This window comes from Acinonyx jubatus, chromosome A3 (genome assembly GCF_027475565.1).
Source record: "Acinonyx jubatus isolate Ajub_Pintada_27869175 chromosome A3, VMU_Ajub_asm_v1.0, whole genome shotgun sequence".
Lineage (NCBI taxonomy): Eukaryota > Metazoa > Chordata > Mammalia > Carnivora > Felidae > Acinonyx > Acinonyx jubatus.
In genome coordinates this window covers 74936587-74960922 of record NC_069388.1, presented here as the reverse complement: position 1 = coordinate 74960922, position 24336 = coordinate 74936587, and the positions used below count along the sequence as shown (strand labels likewise).

General features: G+C 35.7%; 1 protein-coding gene and 1 non-coding gene across 6 annotated transcripts in view; one reads left to right on the top strand and one right to left on the bottom strand.

The window, feature by feature from the left end:
- Positions 1 to 24336, top strand: part of FANCL (FA complementation group L) — an 87568-nt gene that overhangs the window by 45867 nt on the left and 17365 nt on the right. The gene's annotated exons all lie outside the window — the stretch shown is intronic.
- LOC113603324 (U6 spliceosomal RNA) lies at positions 592 to 698 on the bottom strand. Its single transcript, XR_003424904.1, has one exon. It is a non-coding gene; the product is annotated as a U6 spliceosomal RNA (small nuclear RNA).

Sequence of the window (24336 nt, the reverse complement as noted above, 5' to 3'; positions counted from 1 at the left end):
CATCCAGCTCTTGGTTTTGGCTCAGGTCACGATCTCATGGTTCATGGGTTCGAGCCCCATGTCAGGTTCTGCACTGACAGCTCAGAGCCTGCTTGGAATTCTCTCTCTCGCCCTCACTCCCTGCCTCTCTCTCTCTCTCTCTCTCTCTCTCTCTCTCTCTTTCAAAATAAATAAACTTAAAAAAATAATATTTCCTAGTTTACCATGACAGTATGGGCAAGCTATTTGTTTTTAAGTTTTTACTTTTTACTATAGTTACATGAGAACATAGTTTGAAGAGTTAGGTTACAGGGTTTTTGTTGATGTTGTTTGCTTTTTAGAACAAATAGTACTTCCTAGCCACCTTCCCACCTTTTTCTCCTTCTGCAGAGTCAGTGACTTTTAATTTTTAGCTGATCCTTTTGGTCTTATAATATTATTTGTATTATTACGTGCTCTTGTAATTATACTGCATTTTGTTTTTGTGTTAGTCCTTATCTGTTAACTTTCCACTATAGATGAGGTTGCTGTTTCTTCTCCCACTCCACACACATGCATACTTCGTATCTTCCTGTTTTCCCCAAATAGCTATCTTTTATTTATTTACTTTTTTTTTATATGGAATGTTTCACGAATTTGTGTGTCCTCCTTATGCAGGGACCATGCTAATCTTCTCTGTATTATTCCAATGTTAGTAGATGTGCTGCTGAGGTGAGTGTCCAAATAGTTATCTTTTAATTTTGATTATATTAATATTCAGGGTTTACATTATTATGAACACGTATGTGTATTATGCAGAGATGAGCCTTGTAGTTAACCCTCATTTTTCCTTTGTCACCCTGGCTGTTGCTATTCCTAGAGTTAACAGTTACCTTACTTTGTCACTTCTGTAGTTTTCTCTGTACTTAACACTCATTCCGCCCCCAATTTCCATCACTTGTCTACATCTCCTCTTAGCCATCTATATTAAGTTTTCTGTTAGCTTTATTTTCTGGGAAATTTCATCAACTTTACCTCATAACCTTCCTGTTGAGGTGTTTTGTTTGTTTGTTTTTTTTCTTTTTACTTCTGTCATGTTCATCTCTAAGAGTTCACTTCATAGGTATATATTCTTTTTTCCCCAGAGATAGTAATATTTTTCTTTTTTTTTTTTTCCCTCCGCCTCTGAGTCGTTTCTATTTCCTTGAGTTGCTTTTTTGTCTAGGCTTATAATCTTTGCTTATCTGCTTGTGATGAAAAGTCAGCTATAAAAAGCTCTTTGGAAGCTTTGAGTGCGTATGTGGGGCCTGTCAACTGTGAACCTTCGTGTAGAGTCATCTGAGTAGATCGCGTAGTGAGGAATGCCAAATGTCAGTACCTTTTAGGTCTTTTTGAATGATTGATTGGTTGGTTAGATTTCTTGGAGAAGACTCTCCCAACCTTCTGCCTGGTAGTCCCTGAGCAAGCAGAAAACACTCCTGTGAGGTATAAGTTGACCAAGGCTGGTGGACAGGACACCACACCCTGAATTGGTAAGCAGTTAACCTTATGGCATCTTCTTCTGATAAGGCGGAACATCATGTAGCTGTTAAAGAGACATGCTTACAGGGTAAACTTCTATTACCATAGAGCAGATAAATAATGAGGGTGGATTTGGAGCTAAGAGGCAAAAAATGATATCCAAGTTATCACTTGGTATTTTCAGAGTTTTTAATTTGGCCATTCTTGGTTGTGTATAGTAGTCATTTTTTCCCCCTTTTTTTCCTTCCGTTTTGTTTATTGCTGATGTATTTAAATCTGTTTTCTTTAATGATTTTCTATCCACTAGCCTTGTTAAAGTCTTATCTAATAATTTATCAATAAATTCATTGGATTTACTGTGAACATAATCATATCATTTGTAACAATCATTTGTAACAACAGTTTTATTTCCTCCATTCCCATCTTTATACCTCCCCCACCCTGCCCTTTACTGCTCTGGCTAAGCTCTCCAATACAATGTGAACTATAAATAGTAAACACAAGTGTTCTTGTATTGTTCTAGATCTCAAAGGAAAAACTTCTGAGTTTTTAATATTAGGTAGATTTTTGTCTATGCATTTCTTGTACTGAAATCCTTTAACAATAATTAATGGAATTTATTTCTATTTCTAGTTTGCTAAGAGTTTTGTTATGACTGGGAAGTTGAAATTATTAAATGTATTCTCTTTAAACACAAAGAGATAATCAAATTGTTTTTCTCCTTTAATCTGTTAATGTGGTGAATTATTGGATTTCCTAATATTAAACCAGTCCTGTGTTCTTGAAATAGACCCTGTTAGGTCATGGTGTATGTTATAACTGTTTATGTGTTGATCACACACCTATGATCTTCGATGTATATTGTATATCGCCAGATTTCATTTCTTATATTTTTAGGAATTTGCGTCTGTGAGCAATCACTTTGTTTTTTCTGCTTCCAAAATTTTGCTTTTGTTGCCTGTCTAGTTCTCCCTGTTTTTTTGTGAGATTATGCCATGAAGAAAAAACAGCGATAACATAGTTTTAGTGCATTTTGGGGAGGGACTGAAATTAGATGTGTGTATTTAATACACCTTCCTTACCTAGTAGCTTTTACCCCCCCCCTTTTTTTATAGAATATTAAATATTAGATGTGTAGTTACTACTTTATTTGAATTCTGATGTATAAACTAGTTGTGAACATGGGATGTTAAAATTCATCTTTGCTTTTGCCAGTGGGCTGCTAGTTAAAGAGAAATACTGAAATTTCTGAATAAGTGTGCTGAATACGAATGGAGTCCCACATTTCCAACTACAGGCAAGTGACAAAAGAGATAAATCCTCTTATTTTCCCACCCACTTGTGTTATACGGAGGGGATTAGTGTGGAAAGTTCAGGGTTCTTTGGACTTTCATAGAACTTAGGAAGATAAGTAAGAGGAACTAACTTATCAAAGGTCTACTAGGGAAGTTCTATCTTATTTTTAGTGCTTTATTAGATGAAATTGTATAGCTGTCATGGTCAAGTCTTTCTTTATAGTTAACCTTGAAAAAGGACATAAACAGAAAAGCAAGAAGCAACATTTTTCAGTAGGGAACAATTTAAATGTCGCATACATTTATTTCCACTAGTAATATGTGGAGCACTGAGTCGGATCTGGACATTGTTGTGGTGAATTAGACAGGTTCTAATACCTAGGGTAGGCTTTCAGGATTAACTTTCAGTCTGATAAGGAGAGAGTTATTAAAAAGATGATTTTAGTAAAATATGTTGAGTGTCATGATGAGCGGTTGTGATAAGGTGGAGAAGAAGCACATAATCTAACCTGATGTGACTAAGCACGTTTTCTGGATAGGATGTTACTTGAGCTCAGTGCGTCTTGAGGCATGAGAAGTTTGGTTTGGGAAGGGAGATGATACTTCAGGAGACAACTGCATTAGCCAAAGAACAAAGGCATGAAATTAGGAGATAGTACATGAATTGCACAGCTTTTGGTGTTCTGTGGGCAGTCTTAGAACACTGGAGCTTTTGCTAGACTGAGGCAGCATCTACTGTACTCGCACAACGTGTTTTACTGTGTTTTGCTTTATTGCACTTCACAGATATTTTCTTTTGTGCTTTTGTTTTTGTCTTTTACAAATTGAAGGTTTGTGGACTCTTGCCTTGAGGAAGTCTCTTGGCTCCGTTTTCCAATAGCATTTGCTCCTTTCTGGTCCCCGTCCACTGTGGTAATTCTTACGGCATTTCAGGGTTTTTCATTATTATTTGTTATGATGATCTGTGACCAGTGAACCTTGATGTGACTATTGTGATTGTTTTGAGTCCCCGTGAATTGCACCCATTTAAGATGGTGAACTTAATCGATAAATGTTGTGTGTGTTCTGACTGCTGCATATACTGGCTTTCCCCGTCTTGCTCCCTTTCCCATGGCTGTCCTGTTCTCCGAGGCACAAAAATCTTGAAATTAAGCCAATTAATAACCCTAAATGGCATCTAAGTATTCAGGTGAGAAGAAGAGTTGAAGGTCTCTCACTTTAAATCAGAAGCTAGAAATGATTAAACTTAGTGAGGAAGGCATGGTAAAAACCAGGATAGGCTGAAAGCTGGGCCTCTTGAGCCAAACACTAAACCAGGTTATGAATGCAAAGAAGTTCTTGAAAGAGATTAAAAGTGTTACTCCAGTGAACACATAAGTGAACACACAAATGATAAGAAAGCAAAACTGTTTAGTGGTTCGAGTGGTCTGGATAGAAAGGCAAACCAGTCACAGCATTCTTCTAAGCCAAAGCCTAATGCAGAGAAAAGCCTTAACTCTCATCAATTCTGTGAAGGCAGGGAAGAGGTGAGGAAGTACCAGAAGGAAGGTTTGAGGCTGCAGAGGTTGGTTCATGAGGTTCAAGGAAAGAAGTCCTCTCTAAAGCATAAAAGGGCAAGGTGAAGCAGCAAGTGCCCATCTAGGAGCTGCAGTAACTTTATTCAAAAGATCTAGCTAAGATAGTGAATGAAGGTGGCTACACTAAAGAAGAGATTTTCTGTGTAGACAAAGCAGCATTCTTTGCAAGGTGCTGCCATCTGGGACTTGCATAGCGAGAGAGAAGTCAATGCCTGGCCTCATAAGCTTCAAATGACAAGTTGACTGCCCTTTTAAGGCCTAATGCAGCTGGTGACTTTAAGTTGAAGCCGGTGCTCATTTACCATTCGGAAGATCCTAGAGCTCTTAAGAATGATGCTATATCAGCTCTGACCGTGCTCTATAAATGGAACAACAAAGCCTGGGAGACATCACATCTGTTTACAACATGGTAAGAAAAAAAAACATTACTTTTAAAAATGTCACTACTCATTGACAACGTACCTGGTCACTCAAGAGCTCTGATGGAGATCTACAAGGAGATTCATGTTTTCATGCCTGTTAGTGCAACATCCATTCTGCAGCCTGTGGGTCAAGGGATGATTTTGACTTTCACGTCTTAATATTTAAGAAATGCATTTTGTAAGGCCATAGCCCTATAGCCTCCAGATCTGGGAAAAAAATTGAAAACCTTCTGGAAGGGATTCACAGTTGTAGATGCCGTAAGAACATTCGTGATTGATGGGAAGAGGTCAAAATACCTACATGAACAGGAGTCTGGAAGAAGTTGTTGCAAACCCTCATGGAAGACTTTAAGGGTTCAAGACTTCAGTGGAAATGTGGTGCAGATGTGGGGGAAACATCAAGAGAACTAGACTTGGAATTGGAACCTGAAGGTGAGACTGACTTGCTTCAATCTCCTGATCAAACTTTAACGGATAAGGAATTACTTCTTATGAATGAGCAAAGAAATTGTTTTTTTTTTTGAGATAGAGTCTACACCAGGCAAAGATGCTGTGAAGACTGTCGAAATGACGGCAAGGGATTAGATATTACAGAAACTTAGTTGATAAAGCAGTGGTGGAGTTTGAGAGAATTGACTGCAGTGTGGGTCAGATGCTGTCAACCAGCATTGCATGCCACAGAGAAATTGTTTGTGAAGGGGAGGAAGTCCCTCAGTGACTCAAACTTCATTGTTGTCGTATCTTAAGAAATTAGTGCAGCCACTCTAACCTCCAGCAGCCACTACCCTTGTCAGTTTGCTGCCATCAACGTCGAGACAAGACCCTCTTCAGGCAGAAAGATAGGACTCTGAAAGCTCGGGGGATAGTTAGCACTTACTGGCAGTAATGCATTTTTTTTTTTAATAAAAGAACATTATTTTACACATACGTTATTGTGCACTTAGTAGGTCACAGTGCAGTATCAACGTAACTTTTACATGCACCGGGAAACCAAAAAATTCATTTGACTTGCTTTAATGCAACATTTGCTTTATCGTGATAACCACTTCAGTGCAGTGGTCTGGAATCAAACCCACAGCATATGGAAGATGAGCCTGTAATGTCCTTGTCTTTTGTAACCTATTTTAATTTAAAGTCTGCTTTGATAATTAGTATTGCCACCCCTGCTCTCTTTTGGCTGTTATTTGCACAGAATGTCTTTTTTTATCCTTTCACTTTTAACCTTTTTGTCTCTGTGGATTTAAAGTGAGACTCTTACAGACAGCATATAGTTGGAACATGTGTTTTTATCCATTAGCCAATCTGTGTGTCTTTTGTTTTTTTTTTTTTTTTTTTGGTTCTTGCATATACATTTCTTACTGAAAAACTCATTCATAAGTTAACGTACAAAAATGTACAAACACATGATTAAATAATGATGAAGGACTGTTTTTGCGGCAGATATTTTTGAAGGTACCTTTAGATTTCCGTGTAAAAATGCACACCTGGTACCTCTTAAAACATAAGAACAAACTCAAGAAAAACATAGTGACAAAAGTAAGCTAGCTTACATTTGATGCCGTTGTCCATTGTGAATAGATACAATCAGTACATGTGGCTGTTACTCACCTGTTAATGTCTGTGGTAGAGGAGCTCTAACAAAAGGGCTCCTGTAATGTTAAAATGAATATTTTTGCAATAACCCCCGTCCCCCAAGAAAGAAATGAAAGGAGAAACCTTTCCCTGCATGCAGCAATCAGACAAGACTGATTTAAGGGGTCACCCATCAGTAGCCTTAAAGAATTTTAGCTGCCAAAATATGTACAAGGTCACATTTGGTTCTTATTGAAATCTGTCTTTTGATTGGAGAGTTTAATCCATTAATAGTTAAAGTAATTACTGATAAGGGGGGACATTTCTGTCATGTTGCTGCTGTTTTCCATATGTCTTATTTTGTCCCTTAGTTTTTGCATTACTGTTTTATTTAGACTTAGTTAAATTTTTCTAGTTAAACATTTAAATTTCTCCTTTTTGTGTATATGTAATAGATATTTTCTCTGTGATTACCAGGGGGATTACATTTAATATCTTGAAGGTATAACCTTCTAACTTGAATTTATACCAGCTTGACTTCGAAAACATATACAACCTTTGGTCCTTTGCAACTCTGTACCTGTGCTTTTCAGTTGTTATCACAAAGTTACATTTTTATACATTGTGTGCCCCCAAACCACAAACTAATAATTTTTTAAATGCATTTGTCTCATAAATTATGTAGAAAGCAAAATGCAGAGTTACAGACCAAAGTTACAAATAATGCTAGCTTTTAGACTAATTGTTATAAAAATGTGTTAGTCTCTTAAATCTTAGAGGAAATAAAGTAGTGTTAAGCCATTGTTTACGATAATACTAGCTTTTATAATTGCCCATGTAATTACCTTTACTGAGATCTTTATTTCTTCAAAGAGCTTCATGTTACTGTCTACTGTCCTTTGATTTCAACCTGTGAGACTCCCTTGAGCATTTCCTGCAGCGTAGGTCTAATGATAGAACTACTTCAGCTTTTATTCAGTTGGGAATGTCTTAATTTCTTCTTCTCTTATGAAGGACAGTTTTGCCAAGATTTTTGGTTGTAAGTTGTTTTTGTTTTTGTTTTTGTTTTAAGCACTTTGAATATATCAGCCCACAACCTTCTGGCTTTCAAAATTTCTTGGAAATCTGATTGTTTTTGAGGATCCCTTGTCTGTGATGGGTCACGTCTTGCTTTTTACAAGATTCTGTCTTTGGCTTTTGAAAGTTTGTTTATAATGTGTCCTGGTGTGGATCTCTTTGATTTCATCTTACTTAGACTTCACTGATCTCTTGGATGTTTATATTCATGTCTTTCATCAAAATTGGGATTTTTAAGGTATTATTTCTTCAAATGTTCTCTGTTACTTTCTGTCTTCTTTTGGGTCCTCACAGTGCTTGCATTGTTGATGTGCCACCTTTCCCTTAGGTTCTGTTCTCTTCATTCCTTTTTGTCTCTTGCTCAGATTTGATCATTTACACTGTCTCGTCTTTAAGGTCCCTACTCTTTTGCACGCTCAAATCTGCGTTTAGATTGCTTTTATGAATGTTCCATTTCAGTCATTGTACTTTCAGCTCCAAAATTTCTTTCTGGTTTCTTTTTAGGTTTTCTTTCTCTTTATTGGTATTTCCATTTTGCTCATACATCATTTTCTTGACTTTCTCCACATCTCTCTTTAATTTTTAAAGCATCCTTAAGACCATTTTTTCAGATTCTTTGTCTAGTAGGTCTACTATCAGGTCTCTTTAAGGGACCGTTTCTTTAATGTTTTTTCTTTGGATCAAGGCCACATTTTCCTGTTACTTTATGCCTTGTAACTTTGTTGTTGTTGAAAACTGGATACTTTTAGTAGTGAGGTAAGTCTAGAAGTTGGATTTTCCCTTCTCCCTAGAAAGGAAAGATCATAATCTCCCGTTTTTTTTATTTTATTCTTTTGGTTTTGTTTTTTTTTTTTTTTTTTTTTTTGATTCTCATAGGTTGTCTCTGTGCCAAGGATCAGATTAAGGTATAAGCTTATTAGGGCCTTTTCTGGTCAGTTTTGAGCCTGCATCTTTCCCTGCACTTGTATATTGACTTCCACATTCCCCCTTTATATGCAGTTACTTTTAAATGCTTGCATCTTTAATGTCTGACTCCTAAACAGGGGATAAAAAGAAAAATGATGAGGGAAGAGGGCACTGGCTCTTAAAATACTCTGCAGGAGGAGGAGAGGCTTGCAACAATCGGAGGAGATATAACAACAATGTCCAACTGCCTGCCTCTTTGCCCCTCTGAGATTAGAAGCCACATTCACATCAGAGCACAGATTGCTGCTAATTGCAAGACAAGATCCCTTTTGCCTACTCTTCCTCCTATAAGCTGTGCAAGTTGCTCCTGGAGTACCTGCGGGGCTGCTGGTCATGGGGCTGGGTGATGGAGAGCCTCTGTCAAGTGAAGAGCTGAAATAGAATTTGCAAGCCTTCAGTAGACTTCCAGGGTTCCAAAATAGATGTATCACACAGGTTCTATCAGTGTAAATGCTGTCTAGGTGGGAGACAGATTCCTGGTGTTTTCTACTCAGCTGTCTACTCAGAATCATCTCCTAATTAACTTGATGTTGAGTTTTTATTTTTTTTAATGGTCTACATTTTGAGAGTGCCTACTAATTGTCAGCATGCACTTGACAGATGTTTCTTTCTCTCCTCTCCTCTCCTCTCCTCTCCTCTCCTCTCCTCTCCTCTCCTCTCCTCTCCTCTCTTTTCTTTTCTTTTCTTTTCTTTTCTTTTCTTTTCTTTTCTTTTCTTTTCTCTTTTCTTTCTTGGCTGCTGTAGTCATTCTGTAATGGCTGTTTATGAAGTGACTGTATTTCATTTGACTTTGTGGGTAGATACCCTCTTCTTAGGACTTATAAATAGTAGCAAATCTTTTTTTTTTTTTCTTTTTGAGCAAGAGACGGGGTGGGGGGGAGAGGGAGCTGGAAAGGGCAGAAGGAAAGGGAGAGAGAGAACCTTAATGTGGCTTCACGCCCAGTGGAGCCTTCCAGCGGGGCTTGACCTCACAACTGTGAGATCATGACCTTAGCCGAAGTCAAGAGTCAGACACTTAACCATCTGACCCACCCAGATGCCCCTAGTAGCACATCTTTTAAGTCATCATCAGCAGTGGTCAGTTACAGTCAAAATAAGGTTAAGTATTGGAAGAGTTGATACATTCCGTGTGGATTGCTTGACAGAGAATAGCATTTGATTAAATAGGTGTAGTTATAGGGCTATCTACAGAAAATGTGGAGAACATCAATGAAGCTTGCAAATAAGATCAAATGAACTGAATATTTAAGAGATTTACTATCTCTTTAAAGATATATGATTAGAAATACTGCAATTAATATTAAAATTAAGTTTCTTAAAAAAGTTTAATCTTGATATTTCCTTATTCTATTGAAGCTTTTTGAATCCCCTAGAGATAAAGACAAAAATGATTATTAGAGGATTTATCTGCACATATTATAGGAAAGTATAAAAAAAAAATCAGAATGGAAAGCAACTGTTGCAAGTACCAGAAAATTATGCTATTAATTTAAGTGTCATCAGAGCACAAAAGATCACATTCCGGGACTGTGAGAAAATTATTAAAATACTGGAAATAATAGTACTTAAGATGAAGATATTATACTCTAAGATCTGGTTAAGTGACTGACATTATTATATCACTTAAGGTATTATAAAAGTAACAAAATGCTTTTAAAGATAATAAGCATTACATTTTGAGATTGGCAGTGTTCACACTTTTCTGCTTAAGTGCTTTCCTAGTTTAACATAATTTAATAACAGTTATGGGAGAATAGCTAACATCTGAGTTCTCCTATATATCTTTTCTCCTTCCTTCTCCAGTATATACACATTTTATATAACTATATATGTATAAAATATAAAATTTCATTCTCCAAGTGATGAGTTTATGGACAGTTATTTTTTGCCTTTGTCCTTGGCATTAGAAATACTGCTACTTTATAATTTTTTTAGCTCCTCATTATTGATTAATCTGCAAAAATAATCCTGCTTTGTAGATAACATTACTACCCAGAAGTCATAACAAGTGGTTTTTTTTAACAGCTTTATTAAGGTATAATTGATGTACAATAAACTGAATATAAAGTGTACAATTTGAGTTTTGACAAATGTTTACACCTGTGAAATCAACCCCGCAATCAAGATAATAAACATTTCCATTATGTCCAAGTTTCCCCACTTCCCTTTGTCAGGTGAACATGGTAGCTCCCCACTCCCCTTTGTAATCTCTCTGTCCTTCTTGTTCCTCCCGCTGGTCCCCAGGCAACTACTGATATGCTTTCTAGAATTTTGTATAATTCTGTGTGTTCTTTTCTGTCAGATTTCTTTCCTCAGCATAGAGATTCTTCTATATGTGGCATATAATAACAGTTCATTCTTTTTAGGCCAAGTAGTACTCCATTATATGGATTTGCTATATATTGTCCATTTACTTGTTGATGGACATAGGAATAGATTTTAAGATTTGGCTATTATAGATAGAGCTGCTGTTAATATTATGCGATGTCATTATATGAACATATGCTTTCATTTCCCTATAGCAAACACCTAGGGGTGGAATGAATGGTGGATCATATAAAAGGTGTATGTTTAATTTAAGAAACTGCTAACATCTAAAATTTTTTTAACTAATTTAATTGAAAAAAAAAAACTGTAGAAACTGTTTTAAAACTTTAAACTGTTTCAAAACCAGTTGCTTAAGAAAGTGGTTGTTGGGGCACCTGGGTGGCTCAGTCAGTTAAGCACCCAACTCTCGATTTTGGCTCAGGTCAGGATATCACAGTTGTGACATTGAGCCCCACATTGAGCTCTGAGCTGAGCATGGAGCCTGCTTAAGATATATTCATTCATTCATTCATTCATTCATTTTTCTCTCATATATATATATATACGTATATATATATATACGTATATATATATATATATATACACACACACACGTATATACACATATATGTATACACATATATACGTATATATACGTACATATACACCTATATACGTATATATATGTATATATACACATATATACATATATATACACAATATACGTATATAGGTGTACACATGTACGTATATATGTGTGTATATATATACATGTATATGTATATACATATATATACACACATATATACACGTATATATATAATCTGTCTCTTACCCTCTCCCCTGCTTGTTCTCTTTCTCTACAATTTTGTTCACACTTGGTTTGGCCAGTCTTTCTCATTTTAGCCATCCTAATAGTGTGTAGTGAAAAGTCATTGTGATTTTAATTGCATTCCTTTAATGACCAATAATGTTGAACATATGTTTTATGTGTTTGTCACCTATATATCTCCTCTGGTGAAGTATCTGCAAATTTTTTGCCCAAACGACCTAATTAGATGGAGAGATAGTCTACATTAATGCATTAGACTACTCAGTATTGTTAAGATGTCATTTCTCTTCAAATTGATCTATAGATTCAATATAATCCCAGTCAGAATTCCAACAGATTTAGTTTAGAAGTTGACAATATAATTCTAAACTACATAAGGAAAATGCAAAGGATCTAAAATAGAGAAACTGAAAAAGACAAAGTTAAAGAACTAATGTGACCTGATTTCAGGACACAGATTACATTTATCAAGATAATGTGGCATTATCATAGAAATACTCCTTGACTGGAGATGGGGTTATGTCCTGATAAACACATTGTAAGTTAAAAATACTGTAAGTTGAAAATGCAATTAATAACACACGTAACCTACCAAGCATCATAGCTTAGCCCAGCCTGCCTTAAACATGCTCAGAACACTTACGTTAGCCCAGAGTTGGGCAAGATCATCTAACAAAGGCTATTTTATAATAATGGGTTGAAAATCTCATATAATTTATTGAATCCTGTACTGAAAGTGAAAAGCAGAATGGTTGTATGGGTGCAGCATGGTTGTTTACCTTCGTGATTGCATGGCTCACTGGGAGCTGTGGCTTGCTGCCACTGCCCGGCATCACAAGAATATCCTACTGCATATTATTAGCCTGGAAAGATCAGGATTCAACATCTGAAGTACACATTCTACTGAATGCATACCAGTTTTCATGCTGTTGTAAAGTTGGAATATCCAAAGTTAGACCATTGAAGTTGGGGACTGCATGTATACCTATACAACTGTTTGTGTATACAAAGAACTATTGTTAGTAAAGGTGGAAAGATAATTCAGTGTGGAGGAAAGCCTGTCTTTTCAATAAATGGGGCTGAAACAATTTGCTGTATGCAAAAGATGAACTTCAATCTGTATACAAAAATTAACTCCAAGTGGATTATGAACTTAATGTAAAACCTAAGGCAGTGAAACTTCTGGAACCACAAAGAACAGCTTTGGAACTTCTGGATTTCTTATTTTTTTAATGTCTGTTTATTTTTGAGAGAGACAGAGCACAAATGGGAGAGGGGCAGATGGATGGAGACATAGAATCTGAGGCAGGTTCCAGGCTCTGAGCTGTCAGCACAGAGCCCAATGAGGGGCTCGAACTCACGAACTGCGAGATCGTGACCTGAGCCGAAGTCAGACACTTAACGAACTAAGCCACCCAGGCACCCCTGGGATTTCTTAATATAACACCCAAAGCGAGATCCATATAAGAACAAATTGATAAATTGGATTTAATCAAAGTTAAAATTTTCTTTTCTTGAAAAATACTGTTAAAAGACTGAAAAGACAGGCCACAGACTAAGAATATTTGCAAATTACTTACCTGATAATGGACTTCTATTTAGAATATGTAATGAGTTTTCAAAGCTCAATAATAAGACAACAACCCAAAATGAGCTGACTTTTTTTATAGACATGTATTTTGGATACTTCAGAGATCTCCCTTTTGTTATCATTAAAATTTTATATAAATTGATTTTGTGAGGAAAAATTTTTTAAAATATATTTATTTACCTTTTAGGGAATTGCCCACGTGTCCCTTCCTTTGTTGGCAAATGGCTAGGAATCCGGTAATTCTTGCTCCCTCTTTCACTTCCACTGCATTCACTTTTTACTTGGCCACATCCCTTCAGTCAGCTGCAGACAAAACCCCTCACCTCAACTCTACCACTGCTTTGTTCTTTGTCCCAGGGCTTTTCTAATGCCAGGACCAAGGGTGCCTAGAGGAGCATCCATGTATACATGCAAATCTGGAAGTGTGAGAATTATCCCTTTTAGGGCAACTTGACCATTCGAGAACAGAGGCCAGTGAATAAATGTTTTGAGCTCCCATTTTGGGGCACTGATTCTGAGCTTTCTCTACAACTCACAGGGCCAACCGTTGACCACAGTGACCAGCTTGACAGTACACCCTTATTTTGGCTTTCTGTCCTATTTCACTTTTCCCAGCACCCCCTCTCTCTCCCTAAGATTATTGCCAATAGCCTATGTACACATAAGCTCTTGTCTCAGAGTTTGCTTTTCTGGGGAGACCCCAAGCTCAAATTATCCTTGCATGTATCACTTACTGTTACAGCTACAGATAAAGATGATGTAGAATAAGGGTCCAAATGTACCAATCATCCTTATGGCCCAGGAATTTGCCTTCTTAAAAATCATTGCTTTTAGCTTATTTGATTTTCCTTTTTTTCAAAGATTGAACAAAACCTATGCAACTATGTATGACCTTCTAAGCAATATAACTTGACAGGCCTTCTTTAAAATCAATTTATAAATCAAAGACTACACTAGTTTGTTTTCAGGTGATGTCCTTGCTCCTACAAAATTTCCAGGAGCAATCCCAGTTGCTATCAGCTTCCTTGACTTGTCACCACCACTTGGAAAATTTTATGTGACTTGTGTATAGCAGTGGGCCATAGGCACTAACTTCTTAGCTTGTACTTGTACTTAATTTCGTAGAATGTAAAAAAAAAAAAATCCTCAGTATATAAGTAATAGGTACTAGCATGCCTTGAAAAGGGTTTAGACTTAAGCATACAGACAATTCATGAGTGGACAATAACACTGTGGAAAACAGATCATTGATTTCTTTCTCTAAAAGTACATTGTCTAGTCCTGGAGCTAATTAGAACATTTTCATCTACCTCCCTGTTCATTGGCTATGCTTCATAAGAAAATATGGGACCATTTAAGGTTTTTAGAATGATATAATCTAGTCTTCTGATGGTTTATTTTATTTATTAAACATGAACTATATATAATAACCAAGTTGACCTTTCTGTGCTCAAATATCAAGGCACTTGATTCATGCACATCCTCTAGCAATAAAAGTGGGCAAGCATTGCTAACTGTGTTTTAGCGTAAAACTAGTCAGGAAATAGAATAAGCCTTTTAGGTTTTTGTTGTGTTTTGTTTTTCTAATTATTTTAATGTTTATTTTTGAGAGAGAGAGAGAGAGAAACAGAGCATGACTGGGGGAGGAGCAGAAAGAGAGCCACAGAATCTGAAGCAGGCTCCAGGCTCTGAGCTGTCAACACAGAGCCTGACACCGGGCTCGAACCCACGAACCATGAGATTATGACCTGAGCCAAAGTTGGACGCTCAACTGACTGAACTACCCATGTGCCCCATCTTTTAGCTTTTTTGTAAGGCATCTGTAGACCTTTGACCAGACAAACTTTCTATTGGTTCATGATCTCAAGGTTTAAATACCAAATCTATCACACTGAACAGACTGCTTGCTTAGTGCAGTGCAGGGATCCCACATATAGATCTTCCCACTGAGAAGTCCACACACAGAACAGTCTAGGTATTCTGATTTCAGTGCAGAAAATTTCATTAAGTGACTGAGGTGAACTTAATATTAGATTGATCTCTTATTATCTTTATGCCTGCTCTTTTCAAATTTTGTCAAGATGCCTATTTTTTCCTACTTTTTTCTTGAGATTAATACATTCTTGTTATTTTCTGACCTTTGGTTTTCACACAGGAAGATTGGACTCCATACCAGAGAATATCTCCCCTGTTAACTTAACTCTTGTGTTCCCTGTGCATGTAATGTTATAAATGTAGTTTTCCAATTTCCAGTGTTGGGTATGTGCCTTTTTTTCTGTTAAAGTTTTACCCCACATGAAAATAAACAGACTGCAAGATAGTGTGGTTGGTATGCCTCAACATGGGCCCTTGCTGCCAATCTTTGGAGCAAGTAGAGTATAGAATGTACTCTTCCCACCTTGTTTTATATTTTCTAGCTTTCTCAGGATTTCTTTTTTTTTTTCTTTTTTTCTTTTTAACGTTTTAAGGACAAGAGGTTGTTTAGCATCCTGTCTTCTCCTTTCTCCTACCACAGCAAGGTTAAAGCGTTGGGTTTCTGCATCATTATTTTTGTTACTGGGAACTTAAGGCTCTTGCGTGTATGTGTTCATGGGGTTTTTGTTGTTTGTGCTTTTGCTTTTGTTTTTTGCTGCTTATTTCTGTTGTCTTTCTTCCCTAGTTTTTTCCCATCTTATGTCTTTGTTCCTCTATTTCATTTCCTTTTAATCATGGTATTATATATGTGTTCAAAAAAAAAAGGGCATTTTCCTTTGATTAGTAAATTAATCCCTTGCGGTATTCTGGGTATAATTTTCGGATCTTTGCCATGTTATAGTTATGTAATTGCTTTCTATTCCTGCTAGAAATTTGTGGTTCTTAACCTATTCCAAAACCTTTGAGTTTTTGGAAGACTGATTTTTTTTCTTTTATATTAGAAAATAATAGTGTTATGTAATGCATCATGGACTTCTCTTCTTGAATACATGGGAATAAAAGATATATTGTAGTCCAAATAGTTTGATTCTGGTATGAAAGTTCTTTTGATTAAAAAGGAAATGATTATGTTCAGGCATATAAGTTGTTCATATTTAATGGTTATATTTCTATATAATTTGAGTGAGAAAATCTGTTTGTAAACACGAGTTGGAAATAATGGGTGTATGTTGTAGTAATTGGCATCTTGAAAGATAGGTACTTTTTAATTTTTTTTTTTAATTTAATGTTTATTCTTAGAGAGAGCATGAGTGAGGAAGGGGCAGAGTCAGAGAAGGACACAGAATCTGAGGCAGGCTCCAGGCTCTGAACTGTCAGCACAGAGCCCAACATGGAGCTCGAACTCACTAGCTGTCAGATCATGACCTGAGCCGAAGTCAGACACTTAACTGACTGAGCCACCCAGGAGCCCCGGGAGAGATAGGTACTTTTAAGTGGACAGAATTACCTATGGATTTTCAAATAGTTATTGAGTTCTTGGCTACTAGAGCTGGAAGTCACCTTAGAAGTTATCTACTGCACACCCATATTTATAGATGCAGTGTTAAGGCTTTAAGTTGCTGAGTATGTCTTGATCAAATACTTTGTTACCATCAAGATGATAGCTGAGACCTCATTGTGTACTGGATGCTCTTATCTTTGTATCAGAGATCCCAACAGAGATCTGACACATAGTTGAAATATAAGTTTCATTAAATTAAGGGTTATGTATCTTTTCACTATACTGTGCACATCATGAAATGAAAGGATGGCTAACAGACCGTTTATTTTTATTTTTACATACGCTTTTTTATGATTGTAAAAGTAATACATATTATAGGTAATATGGAGAAGTACAAGAAGAAAATAAAAATTGTTGTAAAAAGGATTAAAACTACATTAGAGACTGTTGAAACATGGGAACAAAGTCATTGGAGCCAAATCAGAATAAAACCACTGTGGATAATTCTGGAATAGATTAAAGGCATGCATGATGGTCTTGTATGATCTACAAGATGCTCACCTCTTCAGTGAGGTTTTAAAATAAAACAGTAACTAATAACAGGAGTGTTGTAAGAGAGAAGCTAACCTGTGGAACTGAGCTATCTCAGCTTTGAAGGAAGAATTGCTCTGGTAAAAGCAGACCCCCGTCTAGTACACCTCATTTTTCTCATCGTCTCTAATTCATCTCTTCTCTTTCTCTTACCTGAAGTGTTGCACTTAGAGAAGTTATGTGTAAACTTACGAGGTTGAGTATTTTTTATTTGATCATGTGTATTCTTTTCTTTGGGGAATTATCTCTTCATCCCCCCTTTTTTTAAAATTCCTATATACTTTTTTTTTTTTACTGATTTTTCCATAACCTTTTTATATCAAGAGTATTGATACTTTAATACAATAGGTATTTTTCAGTTTACTGTTTTTGTTCATGAGCTGTGAACTTCTCCAGATCAAGGACTATATGACTGTAATAATGTCTATCAATTTTTAAACATATATGCTAATCAGTTAAGCATTTTACACACATTATCTCACTCAAGTTTTGTAAGGATTAACACTATTTCCATGCTGTAGAAGCTAAGTGAGATTAATTTGCTGAGAAAGATGCAGCTAGCATTAAGAGGACGGAGCTAGGAATGAGACTCAAGATTTGACTACCAAGTCCGTCATCTTAACATGTTGTGTTGTATCTCATATTTCTTTAGATCAACCCATGTCTACGATAGACCATAACTCTTAGTAGACATGTTTTGTACATTGGCTGGATTGAATTATTAACACATAACTCATTTTGTATATTATTTGCTTATTTAATTTTGTATAATTCGGTGTGCTGTAAATGAGAACATACATTCTTTTGCTTCTTTTATTTACTGAAGTGTAGTTGACACACACATTAGTTTCACCTGTACAACATGGTGCTTCAAAAGGCTATACTTGATGCTGTGCTTACCACGGGTGTAGTACCAGCTGTCACCATAAAGTGTCATTACGGTACCATTGACTGTACTTCCTGTGCTGTACCTTGATCACCATGACTTATTCATTCCATAACTGGAAGCCTGTGTCTCCTACTCTTCTTCCCTGTTTGCCCTTCCCGCAAACTTCCCTTCCCTCTGGCAACCATCAGTTCTCTGTATTTATGGATCTGTTTCTGCTTTTTGTTTATGTGTTTGTTTTGCTTTTTAGATTCCACATTTAAGTGAAATCATATAATATTTGTCTCTCTCTGCATTCAGTTCTTAACCCAGATACCTTATGAAATATGGTTACAAATTGATTGTTCTAAGTTGAAGTTAAAACTTTTTTCCATAGTTCTAATTTTATAAAACGTGTTCATTTTTACAAATTTATTGTATACCTTCCTAAATCCCAAAATTATGATTAAAATGTTATTTAAAAACAGCAAATTAAAATTATGATGTAAATGTTCTTAAGGATGCTATTTTCCTCATAAATTGGGCCACTTGAATTTTTTTTAAGTTTTATTTATTTTGGGAGAGAGACAGCATGAGCATGGAAGGGGCAGACAGAGAGGAGATAGAATCTCAAGCAGACTCCGTGCTTTTAGCCCAGAGCCCGAGGTGGGTTTGATCTCATAAACTGTGAGATCATGACCTGAGCTGAAATCAAGAGTCACATGCTTAACCAGGTGCCCCAAATCTTTTGTTAATTGAACTGTACCATACAGTGTTATATTAGTTTCAGGTGTAGAACATACTGATTTGACAATTCTATGTATTACTCAATGTTTACCATGATAAATGTGGTCCATCTGTCTTCATACAATGTTATTACGGTATTATTGACTGCATTCCCTATGCTGTACTTTTCATCTTCGTGACCTATTTTTTAACAGGAAGTTTGGGCTTCTTAATCCCCTTTATCTGTTTCACCTGTCACCACCCCCCACACCAGTTTATTCTCTATATTTGAGTTTTTTGTTTGTTTTTTAGATTCTACATAAAATGAGATCATAAGGTATTTGTTTTGGATTCATTTCACTTAGCTTAATACCCTCTAGGTTCATCCATATTGTTACAAAGGTCAAGATCTTACCCTTTTTATGGCTGCATAATATTCCATTGTGTGTTATGTATGCACATAGAAACCCCACATCTCCTGTATCCATTCATTTATCAGTGGACACTTGGGTTGCTTTCATATTTTGCCTGCCATAAGTAATGCTGCAACCAACAGAGGGGTGCATATATCTTTTTGAATTAATTTTTTTCTATTCTTTGGGTAGTGGAATTCAGTGGAATTCAGTAGTGGAATTACTGAATCATATGTTTTTATTTTTAATTTTTTTGAGGAGCTGATACACTGATTTCCACAGGGGCTGCACCAGTTTACATTCTCACCAACAGTATACAGGGATTCATTTTTTCCATATCCTCACCAACATTGTGATTTCTTTTTTTGATTCTAGTCATTCTGATAGATGTAGGCTGATTAATCACTGTGGTTTTGATTTGCATTTCACGGATATGACTAACGATGTCAAATATCTTTTCATGTGTTTGGTGGCCATCTGTAGGTCTTCTTTGGAAACATGTCTATTCAGGTCCTCTGCCCATTTTCTAATTGTTTTTTGTTTGTGTTTTGGTGTTTAGGAGTGTAAGTTCTTTATATATTTTGGATATTAACCTCTTATTGGATGTATTATTGCCAGTATATTTTCCCATTCATCAGGTTTCCTTTTTGTTTTGTTGATAGTTTCCTTCACTGTGCAAAACCTTTTCCTTTTGGTATAGTCCTAGAAATTTTTTTGCTTTCATTTTTCTTGCCTGGGGAGTCACATTTAGAAAAATGCTGCTAAGGCTGATATTAGAGATTTCTTCCTATTGTTTCTTCCAGGATTTTTGTAGTTTCAGGTTTCACATTTAGGTCTTTAATCAATTTTTTTTTAATTTTATTTTTGAGAGAGAGAGAGACAGAGTGCTAGTGGGGAAGGGGCAGAGAGAGAGGGAGACAGAGAATCTAAAGCAGGCTCCAAGCTGTCAGCACTCTATGCTGACATGGGACTAACTCATGAACTTCAGGATCATGACCTGAGCCGAAGTTTGAGGCTTCACTGACTGAGCCATCCAGGCGTCTCAGGTCTTTAATCCATTTTGAGTTTTCTTTTGTGTGTGGTATAAGAAAGTGGTTCAGTTTCATTTTTTTGCATGTAGCTGTCCAGTTTTCCCAGCACCATTGATTGAAGATACAGTCTTCTTTCCATTGTATATTCTTGCCTCCTTTGCCATAGGTTGACCACATAGGCATGGGCTTAATTTGGGCTCTTTATTCTGTTCCATTGATCTGTGTGTCTATTTTTGTGCCAGTACCATACTGTTTTAATTACCACATATGATTGTAGCGTATCTTGGGATTATGACACCTTCAGTTTTGTTCATTTTTCTCAAAATTTCTTTGGCTGTTACAGGTCCTCTGTCCTTCCACACAAATTTTAGTATTTGTTCTAATTCTGTGAAAAATGCTGTTGGTATTTTGATGGGATTGTATTGAATCTATAGATTGCTTTGGGTAGTATGGACATTTCAACAGTATTAATTCTAATCCATGAGCATGGAACATCTATTTGTTTTTGTCATCTTCAGTTTCTTTCATTAGTGTTTTATAGTTTTCAGGGTACAGCAGCAGGTCTTTCACCTTCTCGATTAAGTTTATCCCTGGGTTTTTAATTTTTTTGGTGTAATTGTAAATGATATTGTTTTCTTAATTTCTGTATATTGATTTTGTATCCTGTAATTTATCAGTTCTAATAGTTTTTTGGTGGAGTCTTTGGGGTTTTCTATGTGTAGGATCATGTCATCTGCAAAGAGTGACAGTTTTACTTCATCCTTACCAATTTTATATGGCTTTTAATTCTTTTCCTTTTCTGATTGCTGCAGCTAGGACTTCCAGTACTATATTAACTAAAAGTGGTAAGAGTGGACACTCTTGTCGTGTTTCTGATCTTAGGAGAAAAGCTCTCTTTTTCACCATTGAGTATGATGCTGTCTGTGAGTTTGTGACATATGGCCATTATTATGTTGAGATATGTTTCCTTTAAATTCACTTTGTTGAGAATTTTTATCATAAATGGATGTCAGAAGCCTTTGTCACATGCTTTTCTGCATCTTATTGAGATGATCATATGATTTTTACCCTTTCTCTTATTAATGTGATGTATCACATTGATTTTTGAGTTTTGAACTACCTTGCATCCTAAAATAATTCCTACTTAATCACGGTGAATGATTTTTTTTAATGTTTTGTTGAATTTGGTTTAATATTTTTTGAGGACTTTTAGTCTGTGTTCATCTGAGATATTGGCCTGCAGTTTCCTCTTTTTGTAGTGTTTTTGTCTGGTGTTGGTATCAGGGTAATGCTGGCCTTATAGAATGAATTTGGAAGCTTCTCTTTCTCTTCTGTTTTTTGAGATAGTTTGAGAAGATTAGGATATTAACTCTTCTTTAAATGTTTGGTAGTGTTTAACAGTGAATCTGTCTTGTCCTGAACCTTTGTTTGTTAGGAGTTTTGTGAATGCCAATTCAATTTTATTAGTAATAACTGGTATGTTCAAATTTTGTATTTCTTTATGACTCAGTCTTGGAAGATTATGTGTTTCTAGGAATTTATCCATTTCTTTTTTAAAAATTTATTTGGGGAGAGTGCAAGTGGGGGAGGGGCAGAAAGACAGCTTGACAGCTCTGTGCTGACAGGCTGGCAGCAGGGAGCCTGATGTGGGGTCAGACTCAACAACCATGAGATCATGACCTGAGCTGAAGTCTGACGCTTATCCTACTGAGCCACTCAGGTGCCCTGGAATTTATTCATTTCTTCCAGGTTATCCCATTTGTTGGCATTTAGTTTTACATAATATTCTTTTAATCCTTTGTATTTTTGTAGTGTCAGTTGTTATTTCTTCTCCTTCATTTCTCATTTTAATTGTATGAGTCCTCTCTTTTTCTTGATTAGTCTGGCTAAAGGTTTATCAATTTTGTTTATATTTTCAAAGAATAAGTTCCTGGTCCTATTGCTCTTTTCTGTTTTTTTAATCTCGATTTCATTTATTTCTGCTCCAACCTTTATCCTTCTCTTTTTTCTAGCTTTGGGCATTATTTTTCCGTGTCTAGCTATTTTAGGTGTAAAGTTGTTTGAGATTTTTCTTGATTTCTTGAGGTAGACCCGTATTGCTATAAATTTCCCTCTTAGAACAGCTTTTGCTGCATCCCAAAGATTTTGAATCATTGTGTTTTCATTTTTCTCCATATGTTTTTTTTAATTTCCTCTTTGATTTTTGGTTGACTCATTTACTGTTTAGTGGCATGTTTTTTAGCCTTGATGCATATTACGTTCATTTCGGACTTTTTCTTGTAATTGATTTCTAGTTTCACACTATAGTGGTTGGAAAAGATGCTTGATATGGTTTCAGTTTTCTTAAATTTATTGAGACTTGTGTTGTGGCCTAATATGTGATCTGTTCTTTAGGAATTTCTATATGCACTTGAAAAAGAATGTGTACTTTGCTGTTTCTGAATGGAATGTTTTGTATATAAATGTGAGGTCCATCTGGTTGAATGTGTCATTTAAAGTCACTGTTTCCTTGTTGAATTTTTTTTTCTCTTGATGACCTATCCTTTGATGCTAGTGAGGTGTTCAAGTCCTCTACTTGTATTACCATTAGTTTCTCCTTTCTTGTATGTTAATATTTGCTTTATATTTTTAAGTGTTCCAATGTTGGGTGCATAGACACTTCCAGTTGGACTGTTCCTTTTGTCATTATGCCCTTCTTTGTCTCTTGCTACATGAATTGTTTAAATCTTTTAGAAATATGATTCTGTAAGTGTCGGACTATGACAAGGATGGCTATTCTTCATTGTTCTATCATTGTTTCTTAACTTTGTACATTAGAATCATTTGGGGATCTTTTAGAAGTCCAAATGCCAAGGCTGCATTGAACCAAGATTAATTAAAAAGTAATGACTGACAATGGACTGTAGATATTAGTGTTCAATTTCCCTAGGTGATTACAATATAATGTTAGTTGTATAGAAAGTTACAGGTATTGATACTATTTCTATTCTTTGTTTTTTGTATCTGTAGTTGAAATAAGTGCTAAATTTTACTTAAAGAAAATAAAGATGTATTTTTTTTAACCCAAACTTCTGATTCTCTGGTTAAGAATATCTCTTACAGACTTTTCAAAGATTATAACTTGCCTTATACAGTGAGCTTCTTGTCTAGGAAGACCTATTCTTATTTTGTTTTGGAGAGGGTCTGAATATGTTATCTAAATATGTAGCTGTAAAGAATTAAATGTTACTGAATATTTGAAAAAAATGAAAATTTAGTCTAACCTAATTCAACAAACTTAACTTTCTCAGTTACAATGAATAATTTACACATTATGTAATTATCCCTCCCCACCCCCCCCCCATTATTTTACTATAAATTTTAAAACCCACAAAACATTGAAAGAGTTTATGGTGAATATACTCCTATATCCACCACTTAGATTCTACAGTTAATATTCACTATTCTGGCTTTGTCACTTACCTTTCCATTTGTGCATCTCTCCATTCATCAGTGTATCTGAGTTTTGGTGCCTTTCAAAATATTTTGCAGGTGTCTGAGATCTTTCTCCAAAATACTTCAGTATGTCTGCATTAACTAGAATTTAGGTCTTGGTAAAATTTGGAAACAATGAAATGAATAATCCTAAGTGTAGCATAAGTTTCTGTGAATGAATATACTCATGCAGTCCATTTTCAAGATGCAGAACATTACCATTATCTTGGCTCTTTTATCTCTTCCCAGTAAATACTATTGTATTGATTTTTCTGAACCATGCCTTATTTATGTCTGTACCAGATTTAATATAAATAGAAGTGGACACTGTTCTCTTTGTAGATAGCCTCATTTCACCTGGCATATTTTTGAAATTCATCCATGTTGTGACATGTGTCACAATTTTTATTTTGTTTATTCCCGAGTAGTAGTCCATTACATGAATATACTGGAGTTAATTCTATCTCTTATTAATGGACATTTGGACTTGTACTGATTTTTTGCTCTTTGAATAAAACTGTTCTGAATGTTCTTGTAGAAGTCTTACTATGGGCATATCTTTTCACTTCTGTTGGAGTGGAATTGCTAGGTCTTAAGATAGGAATAGATTTAGTTTTTACAGAAGGTGTCTGATCTTTTCAAAAGTGGTTATGCCATTTTACATGCTCAGCAGCATATGAGAGTTTAGGTTGTTTACATCTTC